Source organism: Capsicum annuum, chromosome 10 (genome assembly GCF_002878395.1).
Source record: "Capsicum annuum cultivar UCD-10X-F1 chromosome 10, UCD10Xv1.1, whole genome shotgun sequence".
NCBI classification, from domain to species: domain Eukaryota; kingdom Viridiplantae; phylum Streptophyta; class Magnoliopsida; order Solanales; family Solanaceae; genus Capsicum; species Capsicum annuum.
Window position 1 is genome coordinate 7,953,296 of NC_061120.1, and position 13,005 is coordinate 7,966,300.

The window sequence follows — 13,005 nt, forward strand, 5'->3', positions numbered from 1 at the left end:
GGTTGATGATCTTAGCATATGGTACGTTTTCATTGTGTTGTTTCTTTGTGAGTATGAAGTACTCCAGAATTGTAGAATAGAGCTGTGACTGAAAAAAAAAATATTGAATGTTCTTCATAAAAATTGAATTGTAGGTTATGCGTAAAGGAATAATTAAATTTGAGCTAAAATTAGAATCTATAATTAGTAATTGAAATTGATGGGCCCCACTAATTTAAGAAAAAATAGCGAAGGTTTTAAATTTCCGCAATTTTTAAATAAAAATTTATTATAAAAAGAATTAAATTTAGAATAATGGGGTCAATAGCCGCCGCAAATTAATTATGGGGGGTTGCAACTGCCGTAAATTAATTATGGGGGTCGAAAAAAATACCACAACTTGTTTGTGACGGCTCGTATTGTGGGGATTTTGGTAACCGCCGAAATTATATTTTATGGGGGTTTAAAACCCCCCGCAAATCCTAAAATTAACCCCCACAATTTGACCCAATTTTTGTAGTGTACCTCCATAGCCATACCAAACCGAGCAATGTTTGCTCAACAAAATTTCTATTGATCCTAGAGTCCATCCTAGTATGGAATTCTATATTAACTTGGCCTGAATCTGCTATAATTTTTTCACTACTTCTTATCTCTTTGAAGCTTAATCTGAAATTTAATTTCAGAAAAAAATTGGTGTTATGTTCTGCTTCACTTGTTTCGAAAAATTATATTGCAAAGAAACCATTGATATTTTGATTTTTTTTATCATTCATCTTCAAGATACCTAGAAAAATAATGCACCTAAAAAATAAATCAAACATTACAAATTATATTTCATGACATAAAAGAATTCCAAATCAAACAATAAAGAATAATTAATCTAAGATAGAAAAAAAAAATTGCTATATATATTTATTATAGATGCTATTGTATTGTTTTAGAAAGGAAGAATACTTAATTTATAAAGTTACAAAACCATTTTGCTCAAAAAAATAATAATCCAAATATGGTAGATTGATATTTTTTTCATAAATTATTTATGACCAATTAAGCTAAAACTCATACAAATATGAGGGTTTTTTTTAGACGATTATGATTCCTTTTTTAGTTCCACTATGTAGGCTTTTCCATTCCTTTTATATAACAAATAGAATTTTTGCTTAAAAAAGAAAAAACTCATACACATATATAATTCCCAAAACTATTAAGTTTAGTACATTGTTCAATTATGAAAATATTTAACAATTGAAGAAAATATTAATTGTCATTAATTCTCATAACTTCTAATAAGAAAATTCTCATAACTTCTAATAAGGAAAGATTTTACCATAAATATAATTAATTAATTTTTAATTATTAAATATTAGAAAAAATAGTGAAAAGACGATTTTGTCTAAAGAAAACATTTTTAATGAAGGGAAAAAAGTTCAAACACTATTTCTAAGACCATTAAATCTATATCTATAATCTATAATATATTAAAAGTGTGAAAACCCTTAGAAAAGTGATTTGAACTTTTTGCTCTTCATTAAAAGTTTTCATAATAGACAAAATCGTCATTTTTTTCTCAATTTATTTTGTAATTAATAATAAATAAAAATTCTAAACTATATGATAGAAGGTATTAGGAGTTAATTTCTATAATTATTAAAAAAACTCCTAAATTATCTGGAAGAAGAATTAGAAAAAGGCAGGGCTGATTTTTTTCCTTATATTTAAATGGGATACTTCTCCATAAGAAAGGTCGTCTGTTTATTTTTCTTTTGATAATTCGGCTAGAAAAAAGGGGATTGTTTTGGTTTGTTTATATTTTTGGCATTATTGAGAAAATCTATGTCGAAAAGTTAAAAAGGTAAAAATGTGTCCTTTTAATTTTGGTAGAATAATTTTGTGATTAGTTTAACTTATATTTTTTTTTAGGTTTAGTTGTATAATTTAGGCTGAAAATTATAATATTTAATATTTTTAAATTAATTAAAATTTTACCTTATATAAAAAAGAATTTTTATAATTTTTATTTAAATAACAATTTGATCAAACTTTACTAGAAACTTAGGGTTGTTTTTTCTTCATTACATCTATTTTGTGTTTTGCTTGTGTAGTAGTGTATCATATTTAATTGATTGTATGTATTTTATTTGTGATATCATCATTAATGTTTTTGTATCTATCCATGTTCGACATCTATTTCTCTACTATCTATGAGAAAGGAGAAAAAATCAACTTCTTTAATAGATGAAAGTGAGAGTTGCTATTGTCATTATTCTTGTTTCCAAATGAAAATGAAGCTTTAAAACTGTAGGATGAAACCAACGGAAAAAACATTCATCAGAGCACAATTTAATGTCTTTAAGTAAGCAAATTTTTTTAATAGTTATCTTTTTTGTAATAATTTATGCATTCGAAGACTTTCTTGAATCTTTTTCATTTTTTGATATGAGATAAACTATTTGTACATGTAATTTTTATTTGATGCAGTGATATGGAATGTCGTATTGATTAATTTATTGCAGTAGTTAGACATACACATTGTAACGCCCCAAGAATCTATCCCGAGGCATCACACAGTGCTTAAGGCCACACACAACCTTAAGCTAACCCTCTAAGCCTGTCTTTACTCCTACCATTCACCATGACAATAATCGAGCGGTAATAAGGAAGAATAATCATTCCATGAACATACTGAGATACAATGTAATACTGTCCTGTACAATCAAAATAGTAACGTTTTGTACATACTGGTACTCTAGTCTGACAAAACCTCTACTACATAAGACTGAAGAGCCATTGGTACAGATCCCCAACTGACTCATACTGAACGAAAAAATCAACAACCATCAATTAGCAAGACAAAAATCATGAACATTGGTCCTCGAACCATGAGGACTCACCAACTGCAGGAATGTAGATGAAGGTACTCATAGATCACTGTCGCGGCTGAGACTGAGCACCTGAACCTATATCGCGAGAAAATATAGAATACAAAAGAGTACGGGAGTCAGTACTTGGGAATGTACTGAGTATGTGGGGGTGGATGCAACATTTTAAATAATATCATAAGTGTATAAGAAAATCATGCATGCTGACAGTAACAACTCTCTTCGCTTGAATTATCTTAAACATTATTTTCATAAATCATTAGTAATAACACATGCTTCATAAATCTCATAAATCATTCAACTCCACTCAAAAGCTTTGACTCATGACTTAGAGTGACTCGGTAACTCAAGGTATTTAGATCATTATGGGTTTGAGAGTTTCTTATAACAGACATAACTACTCCATGTGAGCCGCATAGAGTCCAACATTTTGCCCTCCTAAGGAGAGAACCCCACATTGGCAGGGGTGTCTTACTCTTGCCAGGGAGTACAACCTCAATCTCATCATCACAATCTCATACTCGGCCTTTGGTCCACAATTATCAACATCAATCCTATAGTCTCACGTAGTTCTGGAGAAATACCAAATTTTTCGCTCGGTGCTAAATACTCTTCTCACACTCAGATCAGAACGCGTTAGGAAATCCACCTCAATCAATATCAACTCATGGGTCTATCATGATGACCAAAACAACTGTATATCTCATCGGTAAATCATATATGTGGATTCCTAACTCTACTCAAAATCAAACAATCTTTCCCAACATTAAGTATCCTTGCTTATCAAATTATTTCAAATACCAAAGCTTCAAGAAAACATCATCGGACTCATTCTTGACTTTCAATTTCAAGTATCGATATGTATTCAATAGTCAAATCTCTCATAGAAAAACAAAAATCTTGACACTTATCATAAATCACTTAGAAATCATCAATATATATAATGATAATATACAACTCATGGAATAAATACTCAATTTAAGAAGCATGATGGTGAAATAGCCATAAATATCAAGATTATTCAACTCAAGTCTCATAAATCATACATAAAGAAATTTGGGTGTAAACCCAATTGAAAATCATGTAAATAAATAATAGAAATTAAATCTTTAGGCACAAGAACGAAAGAAGTGTTCTTGTTCAAACCCCACATACCTTAGATTTTGATTTTGAAGATATAGAAACTTGCCTGAAACTTCTTTCTCACACTTTTAGACCAAGACCTTGTTGCCTTTGACTTGACGAACTTAGTTCTTGAACAACTTGAACAAATTTATAGGAGATTTCTTGAATTTCTTGGAGATGATTTGATTTTTGGGTTTGGAAGAAACCCTAGGTTTCTAGAGAATTCTTGAAAGAAATTTGGAGAGAAATGGAGAGAAATGATTTTCTCTTCTCTCTCTCTCTCTCTCTATATATATATATATATATATAAGGCCATAAGGAGCAAAAATGACCAAGATGCCCCTTTAAAAAAAAGTTGAAAATAACAGATCGGGACCTGTGACGGTCGATCTGACGGTCCGTCAGATCAGCTGACTATCCACCAGGTCGTCCATCACTCGAGTGTCAAAACTGGAATGTTCTGCCTCGGAGTGACGATAAAAGTAACGGTCCGTTAGAGGGACTAACGGTCCACCATATCGTCCGTCACTCGGGGCTCAAGAATGGGACATTCTGCCTCGATCTGGCGAACACCTTGACGGTCTGTCAACTTTGTGACGGTCTACCACTTTGACCGTCACAAGACATCCCAAAAAGGAAGATACTGCCTTGGCTTGACGGGACACTTGACGGTCCACCAAGGACCTGACGGTCCACCAAGTCGGCCGTCAAACCTGGGCGATCCATAGCATTCAGTAAAATGGCCATAACTCACTCATCCGATATCGAATTTCGATGAAATTGATATTGATGGAAAGCTTATTCAATGGTCTACATGACAAAAAGTGAAAATTAGATAAATACAACATGGTTTAAAAATCAATCCCTTTGGAAGTCATACATATCCATTCAAAAGATAGATTTAGGCTTAAGGAATGATCGGGGTATTGCACACATGCTCTTTACAAAGAACCAGTTACAAACATTAATAAATCTATTGAAGTTGCTTAGAGGCTTGTGAGACCAAGAAAAAAGATAGTGTTATCCTAAATCTTTGTCTATTCTGATGTATTAACTACTTACATGTTATTTTAGAGGTATTGATAGTTTTTTTTTTTGTATGTTGCTTATATATTATAAGAAATTTTTTATTCCGATTAAATTATATTTATTTGACTTATAAAAAAGAATTATGTTTGAAAACTTTCTTAACATATCAAATTATGTACATGATAGGGTTGATCAGTAACGATGAGTCCTAAGATATATGGTAAAAAAAATAAATAGAAAAAACTGTTGAAGGTGGGATTATCCCACATCGGTTGGGAAAGAAAAATGGGGGGCTTTCCTCCCTATAAAAAAATCTAAATATTTTAGTTTTAAATACACCTCTCTCAATTGCCTTCTTATCTTCTTAAAGCATTTTGAGTATTCTTTCTTTTGTAATATTTCACTTGTATCTTTAGAGTGGAATAAAATTTGGTCAGTTGTGTCCGACGACGTAGGTAAAATATTTTTATCAAACCTCATAAATTCAGTGTTCTTTTTATTTTTCCTCTTTTACTATTTTTAGCGGCTTTTATTTTGGGGTAGTAGTTGTGCAATAATCGTACTCTACCCGATCTGCTTCCGCAACAATTGATATCAGAGCCAGGATTTTGTCTGAGTATGCTCTGTGGTTGCAGCATATCCTGATCTTCCATATCAGAAAGGATATTTTCTTGGGTCTGTATTGTCAAGATTTTTTTTTAGTATGCTCTGTGGTTGCGGCGTAGTCTGATCTTCCACATCAGAAAAGAATTATCTTGGTCTGTGTAGAGCCAGCTATTAAATAGTATTTTTAGCACAAAATGGGAGAGGGAAATCAAGAAGTATCCTGCTCGGACATGACAAAGGTGTCCACATTAGGTGTCAATAACAGGCCGTTGGTTTCTTTGCTTATGTCAAAAATTCAGACAAATACAAAATTTGCAATTGAAATTTTTGACAGAACAGGACACTTTGGGATGTGGAGATGCGAGGTTGAAGATGTCCTTTTTCAACAAGGATTAGATCTTGCCTTAGAAGAAGAGAAACCAGAAAATATTAAAGATGCAGATTGGAAATACATCAACCATGTTGCTTGTGGTACCATTCGGTCCTTTCTTTAAAGAGAACATAAGTATCCATTCACAAAGAAAACTTCTGCAAGTAAATTGTGGAGGGAATTGGAGGATAAATTTTTGAAGAAAAATATTTAGAATAAACTTTTTCTGAAGAAAAAAATATTTCACTTCACCTATGTTCCTGGTACTACAATAAATGATCATATCATCAATTTCAATAAACTAGTTACAGATTTGCAAAATATGGATGTAACTTTTATTGATGGTGATCTAGCATTGATGTTGTTGGGGACACTTCCCTATGACTATGAGCACCTTGAAACTACTCTACTTCATGGGAGGGAAGAAATTTCTCTGAAAGAAGTTTGTTCAGCTTTGTACAGCTATGAACAAAGAAAGAAAGAAATGGAAGAGCAAAGAAGGAAAAGCACTAGTAACGAGAGGCTGATCTCAAGATCAAACGATAACAAAGAAGGAAAGATCCAAGTCAAAGTTCAGACCTAGCAAAGATGAATGTTCCTTTTGTCGAGAAAAAGGGCACTGGAAGAAGGACTGTCAAAAATTGAAGAATAAGGCAAAACCTAACAAAGGGAAGGCTGTAATGGATTCAAATGTAGCTGATTGTGACGACTCAGATTTCTCATTGGTTACAGCAGAGTCATCAAAACCATCAAATGTATGGTTGATAGACTCGGCTTGTAGCTATCATATGTGTCCCAATCGGGACTGGTTTATTGATTTTGAAGAAGGAGAATTTGGAGTTATCCATACGGCAGACAACAGTCCTCTTACCACATATGGCATTGGTTTAATACGTTTGAGGAACCATGATAGAGTGATCAGAACATTAACAGATGTTTGATATGTACCGAATTTGAAGAAGAATCTTATTTCTGTGGGAACTCTTGATTCAAAAGGGCTCAAAATTATAACAAAAAATGGATTGATGAAGATATACTCTGGTGCACTTGTGGTAATGAAGGATAATCGGAAGAACAATAATTTTTACCATTATCATGGAAGTACAATTATTGGGATAGCAACAATAACATCCAGTGTTGACAAAAAGGCAGAAGCAACCAGGTTATGGCATATGCGTTTGGCACACGCTGGAGGCAAATCCTTGAAAATTCTATCAGATCAAGGATTGTTAAAAGGTGTTGAAACTAGAAATTTGGAATTTTGTGAACATTGTGTGAAGGGAAAGCAAACAAGGGTTAAATTTGGTACAACTATCCATAATACTGAAGGCATTTTGGATTATGTACATTCTGATGTTTGGGATGCTTCCAAAAAACCTTCATTAGGTGGGAAACACTATTTTGTAACCTTTGTTGATGACTTTTCTCGAAGAGTATGGGTGTATACCATGAAAACAAAAGATGAAGTGTTGGGAATTTTTGTCAAATGGAAGACGATGATAGAAAATCAAACAGGTAGAAAAATCAAGAGTCTTCGCACAGATAATGAAGGTGAATACAAGAATGATCTTTTCAACAAGGTCTGTGAAGATAATGGCATCATCAGACACTTCACTGTCAGACATACACCACAACAAAATGGAGTGGCAGAACGCATGAACCATACTTTGCTGGAGAAAGTATGGTGTATGTTGTCTAATGCTGGCTTGGGAAAAGAATTTTTGGCTGAGGCAATAATATATGCGTGCCATATTATTAATCGTCTACCATCTACTGCAATTGGTGGAAACATATCATTTGAAAAATGGTATGGAAAATCTGCTGTGGATTATGATTCTTTACATGTGTTTGGCTCAACTGCATACTATCATGTAAAAGAGTCAAAATTGGATCCAAGAGCTAAGAAGGCTATCTTTATGGGAATTACTTCCGGAGTCAAAAGATATCGCCTATGGTGTCCTGAGATAAGAAAACTAATATTCAGCAGAGACGTTACTTTTGATGAATCCGCGATAATGAAAAATAATGCAGATGAAGATACAAAAGTAACTAATAGTGCTTCAAAGCAGGTGGAGTTTGAGGGAAAATCTATTTTTTAACAAATGATGATTTGGAAGCAGAGCTAGTTGAGATGCAGGTTCCAACTCAAGAACATGAACAACAACTTGAGTCGATAGCAACCCAAAAACCCAAAATAACAATAAAGAAGCCTATGCGTCTCATAGAGATGATGACATGTGAAACCTCAATCATAATTGACAATACTCCTACCACTTATAAAGAAGCTATCCAAAGTTGTGAAGAAAATAAGTGAAAGGTTGCAATAACTGAGGAAATAAAGTCCCTTCACCAGAACAATACGTGGAATTTGGCCAATCTCCCGGAGGGCAAGAAAGCTATTGGGTGCAAATGGGTATATGCAAAGAAAGAAGGATTTCATGACCAAAATGATGTTCGCTACAAAGCAATATTGGTGGCCAAGGGATATGCTCAAAAGGAAGGAATTGATTACAATGAAGTGTTTTCTCCAGTTATAAACATTCATGCTCAAAAGGAAGGAATTGATTACAATGAATTGTTTTCTCCAATTGTAAAACATTCTTCTATTAGAATCATATTGGCTTTGATAGTGCAGTTGGATTTGGAACTAGTTTAGATGGATGTAAAAATAGCATTTTTACATGGTGATTTGGAAGAGGAAATCTACATGACTCAGCCTGAAGGATTCAAAGTTGCAGAGAAAGAAAACATGGTGTGCAAACTTAAAAAATCATTGTACGAATTGAAATAGGCTCCTAGACAATGGTACAAAAGATTTGACAAGTTTATGTTACGGCAGAAGTACGTGATAAGAAAATACGATCATTGTGTGTATTTGTGCAAGCTTAAGGATGGTTCCTTCATATACCTTCTCCTTTACGTTGATGATATGTTGATAGCTTCCAAGAATTTGGCAAAAGTTGAGAAGTTGAAGGCTCAACTAAGTAAGGAGTTTGAGATGAAGGATTTGGGAGATACAACGAAGATTCTTGGCATGGAGATAACAAGGGATAGACATTCAAAGAAACTTTATTTATCTTAGAAAGAATACTTGGAGAGGGTTCTAGATCGATTTGGTATGGATGAAAAAACAAAATCAGTTAGTACTTCATTGGCTCCCCATTTTAAGCTTAGGGCTGATATGTCGTCGAAGAATGAAGTCGAAAGAGAATATATGTGAAAGGTACCATATGCAAGTGCTGTTGGTAGCTTGATGTATGCAATGGTTTGCACAAGACCTGACATTTCACATGCTGTTGGGATTGTGAGCAGATATATGCATAATCCAGAAAAAGAACATTGGCAAGCTGTGAAATGAATTTTGCGGTATATTCGTAATACCGTAGATGTTGGGTTAGTTTTTGAGCAAGAAGAAAATTCGTGTGTAGTTGGATATTGTGACTCTGATTATGCAGATGATCTGGACAAACGAAGGTCAACTACTGGTTATGTGTTTACTTTGGCAAAAGCGCCAGTTAGTTGGAAGTCTACTTTACAGTCAACAGTTGCTTTGTCTACAACTGAGGCAGAGTTCATGGCTATTACAAAGGCTGTGAAGGATGCAATTTGGCTTCAAGGATTGCTTAAGGAACTTGATATCAGACAAGAAACTATTATAATATTTTGTGATAGTCAAAGCGCTATTCAATTAGCAAAAAACCAAGTCTATCATGCAAGAACGAAGAACATTGATGTTCGGTATCACTTCATACGAGAAATAATAGAAGAAGGTGGAGTCACAGTGCAGAAAATCAAGACTACAGAGAATCCTGCTGATATGCTAACTAAAGTGGTGACTGCGATCAAGTTTGGACATTGTTTGGACTTGATCAACATTGTTGAACATTGAAGTTCAAAAGTTGAAGACACAACTGAAATTTTTCATGAGAGAGAATTGAAGATATGGGATATCCCAAGGTAGAGATTTGTTGAAAGTGGGATTATCCCACATCGGTTGGGAAAGAAAAATAGGGGGCTTTCCTCCCTATAAAAGAAACCCAAATGTTTTAGTTTTAAATACACCTCTCTCAATTGCCTTCTTATCTTCTTAAGGCATTTTGAGTATTCTCTCTTTTGTAATATTTCACTTGTATCTTTGGAGTGGAATAAAATTTGATCAGTTGTGTCCGAGGATGTAGGTAAAACATTTTTATCGAACCTCGTAAATTTAGTGTTCTTTTTATTTTTCGTCTTTTACTATTTTTAGCGGCTTTTATTTTGGGGTAGTAGTTGTGCAATAATCGCACTCTACCCGGTCTGCTTCCGCAACAAAAACATCTCACAAGTATTTGTTCGTTGTCTTGTGAAAGCTTTTGAAAAATTATAATGTTCGTTGGAGGAAGTACATGTTGCTCTTGAGGCGGGCAAAAAGCATGCGGAAGATGCAGGTCCAAAATTATCAATAAATGGCTCGTCATAAATGAACAAGTTAGTTATTATTTCAACTTATAATTTGACTCTTATATTCCACACACATTTTCATATTTCACAATCTTGGTTTCTTCCTCATTTGTGCTTAACGTACAAAAAGAAGTAAAACATACTTGCTCGACACAGCAAGTTGAAGGTGGAGTAGATTCTATATAAATTGCATGTATTGTTTCGAAATCTTTAGCTTTGTCCGAAAAAGATACCAATTTTATTGTTGTATGTAATTGATTGTTCTAAAAGATATTATTTTATTGGTGTGTGATACTCACATACATTAGTATAAGATTCACAAGAGAGAATTTGAATGTCCAGTCGCTTTGTCAAACAATATTATACGCGCAAATTGATGTATACAATATTTATTTTGAAGTCAAATGCCATTATTTATGATTTTGTGCAGTTTTATTGATTGACTTGAGGCACACGTGCAAAGCACGTACACTATGCTAGTAAAAAGAAAAGCCGAGTATTGTATTTTCAAAAAAAAAAAATATATATATTTTTGATATTATATTCTTAACCAACAAAATGAAGAAGCAATAAAAGAGCAACGAAACAATTATTTGTTGTGTTTAGCGCTGCTTACACTATGGGTATCATTAATATTACCTATTTGTTGATTGAACCCACTTATATAAAATTCTGGATCCGCCACTGAATAGTAACATGCATGCATGATGCAACAAAAAGAAATAATTATTGACGTTGTAATTTTAGTATCAGGTGGTCACTGGCGAAATCAGAGTTTTCATTGAGGGAGGCCAGAAGTAAATATACGGACTAGTCGAAGGGGGTTCAATATCTACTATATATACATAAAAATATTTTTGGTCATATAAAAATAGTATAATTTTCCGACGAAGGAGGTTCGGATAAACCCCTGAATTCAATGTGGCTCCGCCACTACATGTGGTTGTCAATAATTAAATATAAAATAATATATATGCTTAGAAATATATTCAGAATTTATAACTTACAAATTACTAGTATGTTGACTCTCCAAAAAAAAAAAAAAATGAAAATTGACGATTGCAAATTGGTCTTCTATCAAAGAGCTGATATTGTTGAATTATATTTATATCACGTGGATAGTAAGAAAATTTGTTTTGTAGATAGATAGGGACTTGAACTGAAATTCTAAGTTCATTTTACTCTCTGGTCAAAATTATTTATATCCTTATTCCCCTATCGTATAAGAGGGAGTTGGGACTAAGGCACCAACCCGTCAAGATTTCTGCTTAATTATGCATATTAAGATTTTAGTCATTTGAGTGGTAATAGAAAATTTTGATTGGCTATAAAAAAAAAATTTAAAGTAACTTTAGTCATTTGATTGGTAATAGAAAATTTTGATTGGCTATTAAAAAAAATTTAAAGTAACTTTCTTATAATTATATTTATGTCCTTACCATTTTGTCCTTCTGCATGAGATATGCATGTTTTATTCTAACGACTTATATGGCAAAAACGCATTTTGACATCGTCATTTTCTCACTCAGACATTTAACATTGTAAAAAAAATTGTGAAATTAATTATTAAAGACTTACCTGCTCCATTTTAGTTTTATGAAATTATCCGATTGAATTGGTTGTAACTTGAAATTTGTTTAAAACGAAACAATATCTATTATTCTTCTATTTTCGGTGATTAGGAAAGATTCTTTTTAACTAAGAATGTTGGCCACCTTATATTTAATAGATTTGTGGATTAGAAAATTTAAGTAATTTTCTAAACGCTATTAATAAATTATGTGTGCATTATTATTAAACCTAATGTTCCTTATAATTTATAACAATTATAAAAAAAAAAATCATAAAAAAATGCATCCTTCAGTACTTGATTACAAGTTCAATTAACATTGACTTTAATTTACCATTAAGCCTAACAGTCCAAACATTACAATAGAGAGAGAGAGAGAAACCTCTTAAAAAGAAAATATTATTTTTACCTCGTAAATGATTGTCAGGAAAAAAAAAAAAAGTAAATGTGCGAACAATCATTTTTAATATGACAATTTCAAATTGTTTCATGGAAATCGCTATCTTTCTATAATTCAAAAGTAATTTTAAAAGGGAAAATTACAAGAAATAATATATTTAAGACTTGAATTATAAAAAATAGTAACATTTTAATAAAATTATATTATGTAACAAATATATTATTATTTTAAGTGTGGTCCCTTACTTACAACTTAAAGAGTTACCATGTATAAAGTTCTTTTTTCACATCACTTCTCTTTCTCTTTTCTTTAATTGATTTTTACTTTACCTTTTATTAATTGAAATCTCTTAGATTTTCCTTTCAATTTTTTTCCTTTCCACTAAATTACTTTTATTTAATTGAATAGATTTTTTTTCCAAATCAAACTCAATTATGAACATTATTATCTTCATGACATTCAAAATTTTAAAATATCACTCTCTTATATCTCTAACTTTTTTATCTTTCTAGTTTTTTCATTTTTTCATTTTATTTTTTAATTTAATTTTTTTCATTCCACTTTATTTTCTCTCTTCTACTTCTCTCTTTTTTCTTTTTTTTTT